Genomic DNA, 9,020 nt, shown 5'->3' on the forward strand with positions numbered 1-9,020 from the left:
TAATCCAGCTATATACATATACACCAATTTATTCCAAGTGTCAATGATCATAATCCAAGTTGCCAACACTTTAATCCCAACACCATTCATTTTAATTCAAGAATCACTCATTTTAATCCGTTCATATCTGTGAATGAACTATGACTACAAACTCATATGCCACAACCTTTTTAGAGGTCTAAGTTGCTTGCAATTCATGAATGACTTTGCACTGTATATGCGCGTTGCCTGACTGGTTCTTTCGTGAATTTTGAGGTATTTTTTAGACCATAATACGTAAGCTCCAGACTGAATGATGTGGACGTTTTTTTGTCGGTTTTAGGATAGTAACGAAAATTTTCTAGAGGCTTGACTGTGAGATTGTGCTTGAAAATTTTGTTTCGATTAGGTGTATGCAGTCAATGGCATGCACATTTTCAATGCAAATCAAGATGCTGATTTTCGATAGCGTGTATTCCACACTCGAATATGTACAGTTACATGTCCTGGGCTTAAAGGGCAGGCAAAATGTACCTGAAATGATTGCAGTCATAGGTCGCACAACGTTGAATTTTCTGCATTGCTTCTTCCGTCGCCACTTGGAGCATTTGCCATCGGTGTTCCTTTAAGGTGGTAGCTTTAGGCCGCGCAAGTACGGCTGCGCTATGCTCACGGCGGTAAGCTTTCACGCTGGACTTGAACTTAGAAAACATAGCTTCAATTGGGTTGGAGAACACACTGCATGGCGGTAAGGACTTCAAAGAGTGCCCCTGTGAGAAGACGGCGTCTGCAGCTCGTCAGTGTGCGGGATCATTATCAAATATAATGATCGCATCCTGGCCAGGAGTTGTTGCCACGATCTTTCTAAAAACTTTCTCAAGGAATTCGTTGAAAGTCAACCAGGACACTTTTCTCCACATTTCTCCACAAGAGGATCCCGTCACCAGACATGCATGCGAGGTTGTTGATATTAAGCCCTCTGGTGCCCGTAGTTCCCACGACGGCGTCCTTCCCACGTTTTGGCCTCCCAGACTATCGACTACACCAAATATTAACGTTTGTCTCGTATCGAAGTTCAAGCGCGCCGTCCCCCTGCAGCTACCAAGCGTATTCTTTTCTTGCACTTTTTACGTCATTGAGATTTCGGTCAACAGACTCCAGAGAAAGTTGCTTTGTTGTGTAACCATGTCCATCTAAAAGTTTGTCAAATGTGATAGGCTGATTTGGATATCTGATACAGTTGCTACAAGCTCGTGTTTAAGTTTCTTCAGCGTGTGGGTTGAGCGTTCATCCACCATAGCTGTCAGATCCTGCACAACATCGGAGTCTAATGTCTTCTTTGAGGCTCCTCTGGGTTTTAGTTAATCTCTGTCAGTCTTCGCAATTGACCGAGCAGTTTTCACGTTAACTCCTGCGCGAAGTGTTTGCAGACGATTTAAAGTAGCACAAGAAACCCGTTGATGAAACAGAGGCCCGGCTCAAACATACCGCGGACGTTTCACAGACGGTCGCCGTGGAATAGCAGACGACGTCCGTTGATGAAACCAACGGGCACCGCTTCTTGTGCCCTCTGCAAACAATTCGTGGTATGCTTGCGCTATGCCGCTCTTGCAGACGATAACCTGGCATCTCCCGCTTGGTTGCAGACAGCCGCCAATTCAAAATTCAGAAGAGAACCAGTCACGCAACGCGCATATACAGTGATAAGTCATTCATGACTGGCAAGCAACTTAGACCTCTAAAACGGTTCTAACATGGAAGTTAGTAGTCATAGCTAATACACAGATATGAACAGATTAAATTGAGTCAGTCTCGAAATCAAATGAATGGCATTAAAATTAAATTGTCGACAGCTTGGTTTAAGGTCACTGACACTTGGGTTAAGTTGGTGTACAGCTGGAATAAATTCAGGGACACTCGGATTAAAAAAGCTGGCACTTGAATTATTATTAGCGGGAAAACCTGTACAGACAGGAGCAGCCGAATATATATACGAGCATGCTTAACTTAGTTTGGTCATAAGCTTCTCGATATGCGCAAGCACCCGCCACGGCGCACATAGGAGGCGAATGAGGCGTAAGTCCTGGAGGCCAGTGTACCTGCTTTCTCGAGGAGCTCCCGGGTGGGGGGAAGGGGGGGGGGGGGGGGGGGAGACTGGCATTTTTTGAGGCCCCCCCTCCTCCCGTATAGTCGGCGCCTATGTCTTGGTCCCTTAGTTTTTAACCCCGGCAACAGTGTAGTCACGAATAGCAAGCACCTCCGTGTCATTCTTGCGACGTATATTGCTAATTTTAACAAACCTTAAAAAAAAGAAAGAAATTGGTGGATAGCAGAGTCAGAACCTTATTTGTTAACGATAGGCGTTTCAGCTCCACATGTCCCCTTTATTTGGATCCAAATAGCTTAGCACTCTCAAAGGAATTCTGCATGGCAAACTTGTTAACAATGTTAGTCGATAGGCGCGGTCTTACACTGTAAGACGGGAGCAGCGAGCAGGCGACGCACTCTGTTTTCTACACGCATGGGACGTTTGTTTGTCTAGTTTTTCACAGAAAAAGGACTGCCCCTTAAAAGTTTAGAAAATAAAGCTGACCACCTCAATGGTCTTTCGGTGAAAGTTTGAGCTTTTTATCAGGGTGCTTTTGTCTGCTTCTTGCGCAGGGGTTGCAGCGAAGTCTGAACGCCGAGCCCTGATTGGCTCTGATGGAAGACCTGCCTTGATTTCTACCCACTATCCTTCCAATCGGAACCATTCAGAACTGGGCGTTTTGACGTCACTGCAACCCCTCCTGCAGAAGCAGACGAACTGGCGCTCCGCATGTGCAGGCGCCGATTTTTTCGGCTCGTTTTACAACGTAAGATCAGCTGCAGCCAGTACATATGATATGCATTTTGGCCATATTTGAGAACTTCTGTAAGGAAACGAACAAAACAACTTTATGTTTTCTCTTCCATAACGTGGCTTCCTGGCGTGCGTCAGTCACTTGTGCACATTCCTCACATTAGGACCCTTAGCTGGAGGGAATCATACACGTCCGTCGGCTTCGGAATTTCCGTCCATTGTGTGGGTGCTGGGTCGATCACGTAGCGTCTAATATTCTTCGATAAAAAAACTACGGTCGATAGGAGAGACAACGAAGTGGTAGTAATACAATTACTGTAATAAAATTACAGTAACAAAATTGTCTGCAGTAATGAGCGATGTAATTAATTTATTGTGTAAGTAATTTAGTAATCTGATGAATTACCCTGGGTATATTTGTACATGAGAATATTGAATTTTTTTTAGGTATATTGCCACTAATGACAATTGATGAGGCAACGAATGACTGGAGGAAACTAAACGTTTAATGGTGCGTACTTGTGCCCAAAACAAGAAAGAAAACTCCTAGCGTTGCAGGCGTCGATGACGGTTTAACAGCAAGATTGAGCGCTGGGCCGAGACTTACCCCGTCTTGTCACGCGGAGCCCCTTTTTTACACGCGTGAGCTTCTGGAACATTCGGCGTAGAAGGTTCGGCGCGTAGAACATTCATACCTCGAACAAGTAACAGGGTTCTCCAATTTACCAGAACGCGACAATTACGAAAATAACGCAAATGTGCGTCCACTACCAGGTGATAATACTGCTTTGGAAGTTTCAATAAACGTGACCAGGAAGCGCATAGAGACGCAAGGAGGTCAAAATGGCACCGAAGGCTCTTGAAAATTATTTCGCTGGCAGTCGGTGGTAGATCGGAGGTCCTCTAGGCTTGGTGGTAGCGGCATGGCGAAGGCAACTAGCGACTTCTCATAAAACGCAGGGTCGTCCAGGTGAATCGGCAAAAGTTATACACCAACTTTTATTCCTTTCCATTTCCAGGAATTAAATTCCTCACAGTTTTGTTTCTTTAGGTTGCAAGCGGTTTGAAAGTATCCTTTTATTACCTTTTTAGCAAAGCGGAGGACCAGCCCCGGTACAGTGCGTGGTACATGATCAGGGCACTTGCAGCCAGCCGATTTTTATCTCCACCTCTGTGCACGCGCAGTGGCGCCGGTCGGCTACCGGGTACCAAACCGGGACCGGTTCTCCGGTTTGCTATAACTCTCCATTATATGCCACCGATGCACATGATTCATAGGCGAAAATAAGACAATAGACATTTTTAAAATGGCCGCCGTTGTCTCCGAAACCCCCCCCCCCCGAAATTTTTTTCTGGGTACGGCCCTGGCTCTGACCGACGCCGAACAGCGACAGTTCCGAACTGTATCACAACCAGGGTTGGGCAGAAATACTCAAAAATGTATTTGGAAATACAAATACTGGGATACATTAAAATAGTAGCTAAAATACTGATACTGAGATATATCTGTAAAAGCGTATCGCGATACGTATCGGAAATACATTTTAAAAAAAGGCAAAAAAATATTTGGAAATACAAATACAGGAATACATGTTAGGGAGGGCAGAAATACAAATACAGAAATACTGATACTGCAATACATTTTTAAAATTTGTTTGAGACGCCAAATGAGATGCTTGAAGTTGGAGGTTGAAGTTTTTGTTCCTGAAATTACTTTACCGTAGGCTTGGCACTTTGCCTTGAAGGTAGTGATTTCGGACGACGAGGAGTCTTCAATAGGCTCAAAAAAACGTTCCGTCAAGGTGTGATCGTGGTCCCTTTTCTGACATCCTGTCTGCCTGATGAGGGATACGAAAAGACTTCGACCACTAAATAAATTCTATGTCATCCTAAATCACCACGCCCCAGTCCAATAAGGACTGAAAAACGTTCCGTCAAGGTGTGATCGTGGTCCCTTTTCTGACATCCTGTCTGCCTGATGAGGGATGCGAAAAGACTTCGACCACTAAATAAATTCTATGTCATCCTAAATCACCACGCCCCAGTCCAATAAGGACGCCCCTGTCAACATTTATCACATGACGCGTCACGGTAGAATGAACTGGCATTCTTTATCTGTAGGTGTGGCCTTGAACATAAAACTTTAGCACGCTGCTGTATGAAAGGACAATACGTACTTTCGTTGTAGTTTACCTTGTTGAAGATCGACAGGGCAGTGCAATTTGGATTTTTCGAGAATAGTGGACTACCTGAAGCATCCTGGAACACCTGTCTTATCTTCTCTTACGGTTGAAAAATAGATACGGTGGCATCCCTGTTGTAAAGGTCTTTCCTGTCGACCCTCTGCCACCAACGCATGTATTGCAGTCCTCAAGTTCTGTCTTGCATACTTCAAACAGAGACCTCGTGGATTGCGACCTGATATTGCCGGCACAAGTGCAAGCTCTCCGAGAAACAGCGAGCTCGAGACGAGTTGCGGTTGTACGAAGTCTGGCCGGCACAGCGAGGCCATGTCTGACTTCCTTCCGGGGTTTCGGATCACCAGAGCAGCGGGTCACGTTCACGTCGGCTGATGACGTACCCTTAAGTCGTGCAATATTACGGGCGCCGCCGCAGGCGCATTCGAATATGTGTTGAACTTCACTGCGTGAGTCATCCTACTACTTCAAGTCAACCACCGCCAGGCTCTTGCTGCAACGAATTGTGACTCAGCTTTGCCGGCCGGGTGTACTGTGTACGCTAAGGCAAAAGAGACGGTTAGCAGCGGGCATTGGATGTCAGCAAATAATAACTCAAGGCATCCCTACCTAAGGACCTGCGGCAGAAGATGCTCTGACTCCACTCCTGGCACGCCACCTAGTTCGAGTCCCCAACTACGCAACACTTCTCAGAAGGGAGAAGAGGACGTATAGGAAATTAGTTCGGAGAATACAGGAATACAGATACAGGCGAAAGAAATGTATCGCGATACAGAAATACAGATACGAAATGTATTTCTGAAATACTATCGCGATACATTTGTATCGCGATACTGCCCAACACTGATCACAACTCTTCGAAAGACACTTCGTCGGCAAGAGAAACACCATTAATGAACGAGCCAAGTTCCACCAGAAGGAACAAGAGCTGAAGGAATCTATTGAAAGCCTAGTAACGTATTGCGGCTACGGCGCATTGAAAGAAGAATTCGTCGGCGATCGTTTTGTTGTCGGATAGCAAGATTTTTCAATCTCGAAAAAACTTTAAAGTAACCCGAGTCGGACACTGGAAGGAAGAAAGAGGTCGTGCATCAATAGCAAGCCGTCTTCAAAGGCGAATCCCGAGCAGAAGATTTGACGCTGGATGCCCTCCCCAAACGAAGGTCGGCAAAAGAAAAAAGCGTACAGCGGCGCGAAAATACGCCGAAAAACGCTGAAAAATACGCGGCTAGAACGGAGACGTATGGAAGATGCGGTAACAGTGTCCATGAGAAGTCCAAGTTCCCGGCAGCGGAATGAACCTGTCGCAACTGCGGAAAAAAAAGGCCACTGGCAACAAGTTTGCTTTTAAGTATAGCTTATGGGCAGAAATAAAGGGCACAAATAAAGGGCCAAGTTGGATGATCATAAGCTTTTCAACAGCGGACGGAAGCGCACGGAAAGCCAAACTGCGAGTCAACGGGACGACTGTTATGTTCAAAATCGGCTTTAGTGCGGACGTGAGTGCCATGCCTTCTCCAAAAACTGTCCCAAAGAAGGTGACCCATACAAAAATGTCATATGGTCGGCTATAGAAAATTCTTTGTATGGTCGGCTTTAGCTATATTTGGCCCAATTAGCTAAATAATTTTCTATGGCTGTCTTTAGCATTTTTTATGATCGCCTATGGGCCTCTTTAGCTTTGTCTATGGCCATATCGCCGTCCAGCCATTGCGCCCTTTAGCTTTTCTGATGGTTGGCTAAGAGGCTATGGCTTACCCTATGGCTCTCTTTAGCCAGAAAACTTAAAAAAAAAAAGAATAACTTCAAGTTCTCCCGATTTGTGAACGCTGCATGATAGATATAGACCGACACGCGGGCTTGACGTCCCGGAACTGCGGCGGCGCTGAGATAGCGCCGGAGCCGTGTAGTGTGGACAAAAGGGTGCACGTTTTGAATGGGCGTCATAGCATTTCAGCATGCCGCGAAGCTGTGTAGCCGTTAGTTTCACCGGAAGGTACAGAAAAAGGAGCGGAGTGAGTTTCCCCAAGTCCCCGGCTGACTCTGAAAGGCGCAGAAGGTGGATAATATCCGTGGATCGAAAATAATAGTCGCCTCGCGTGGACGACCGTTCGTGCGGCAAGCACTTCCTTGAAGGCAAGTGTGGCTTCCATTTCAATCTCCGCCCTGAGGCTTGCTTATGCGCAGGAAAACCGTAGTATGATCGAGACCAACGGGATTTTGTTCCCACGGTGTTGGAGCACAAACCACCGGCCAAGCGCTCGTCGGAGGCTCGCTACGCCCATGCTACCCAGCAGAAGGGGATTTTCTATAGGCGGGTAAAGAAGATTTATTGCTTCCCTATCTTTAGACTGAGGGCCATCGAAATTTCTATAGGCGGGTAAAGACAATTTATTAATCCCCAGTTTTTAGACATATGGCAATAAAAGTTTCTATAAGCAGGTAAAGAACATTTATTGTAATTAGACATGAGGAAGATACACAGAAAGGGGGGACGGACAACGAAGACTTCCAACGAAGACTTCCAACGATGGAAGTCTTCGTTGTCCGTCCCCCCTTTCTGTGTATCTTCCTCATGTCTAATTACAGTTACCAACACGCTCGTTTTGTACTTAACATTTATTGATTCCCAGTCTTTAGACAAAGGACCATAGATAATTCTATAGCTGGCTGTAGCTGTATTTATGAATTTCTATGGCCGACCATAGAAGGCCATAGGGGGTGATAGCCTGCCATAGAATTTTTTATAGACGACCATAGACCATTTTTGTATGGGGACCCTTGAGCAGACAGTTGCTAAGCTCTACAGTGCAAACAGACAAAAACTGGAAGTGTTGGGGAAGTTTCAAGCGACAATACAACACAAGAATAAATCCCTACAGCAGGTGATTTACGTAGTGAACGCCCTGGAATAGCCTTTTCTGGGAAGAAAGGCCAGCAGCGAATTGGAGCTCATTCAACTTTTGTGCCTAGTCTCGGATTCTCGCAAGTTCGGTTGGCACAAGAGTCACAAAATATGACCGCCTTCATCACTTCTTTTGGCAGATATTGTTTTCAACGACAGCCATTTTGAATTTCTTCCACCACTGAATACTTTCAACGAAGGATGAACGATATCCTGGAAGGAATCCCAGGGGTCCTATGCCATATGGACGACATCCTAGTCATGGGCGCACACGAGAAAGAGCATGACCAGAGGCTGAAGGAGGTTCTGAAGAGGCTAAACCCAGCGGGTGTCCGACTCAAGGACAAATGCGAATTCAAGCAAACGTCAGTAAATTTCTTGGGACACATCGTCACCTAGGAAGGGATCAAGACAGACCCACAAAGGGTCACAGCCATCAGCAATATGCCAGCGCCAACGACTGTGACCGAAGTGAGACAGTTCATCGGGATGGCAAACCAAGTGGAACGCTTCATCCCCCAACTGTCTGAAAAATTAAAGCCTCTGCGTGACCTTCTCAAGAAGACAAACGAGTGGACATGGGACTGTCCATAGGAAACAGCATTCAGAGCAGTGAAGAAGGAAATCTAGGAGGCAACAGCGTTAACGCTATATGATCCTCAACAGGAGTTTATTATTTCAGCAGATGCTTCATCCTACGGTTTGGGGGCAGTGCTACTACAAAAGGACAAGAAGGAAAACACATTCGACCAGTGCCATTCGCTTCTAAAGGACTGATCACCACAGAAACAAAATATGTTCAGATTAAGAAAGAAACATATGATGTGACAAGGGCATGTGAAAGATTCGAGAAGTTCCTGCTGGTGACCCAGTTTCACATCCAGATAGACCATTGTCCTCTCGGGCCTCTTTTCGGGTCCAAAGAGCTGAATGCGATTCCAGCCAAAGTTCAACGATTCAAGCTGCGACGGATGAGACTCTGCTACACAATCTCACACGCGCCTCGAAAAGAACTCTGGACGGCTGATACCCTGTCAAGATCACCTGTTGAGCCATTAGACAACATGAAAAAGAAACCGAAGCCTACGTGCAAGTG

Source organism: Ixodes scapularis, unplaced genomic scaffold (assembly GCF_016920785.2).
Source record: "Ixodes scapularis isolate PalLabHiFi unplaced genomic scaffold, ASM1692078v2 PGA_scaffold4__175_contigs__length_147842914, whole genome shotgun sequence".
In the NCBI taxonomy this organism is placed as follows: domain Eukaryota; kingdom Metazoa; phylum Arthropoda; class Arachnida; order Ixodida; family Ixodidae; genus Ixodes; species Ixodes scapularis.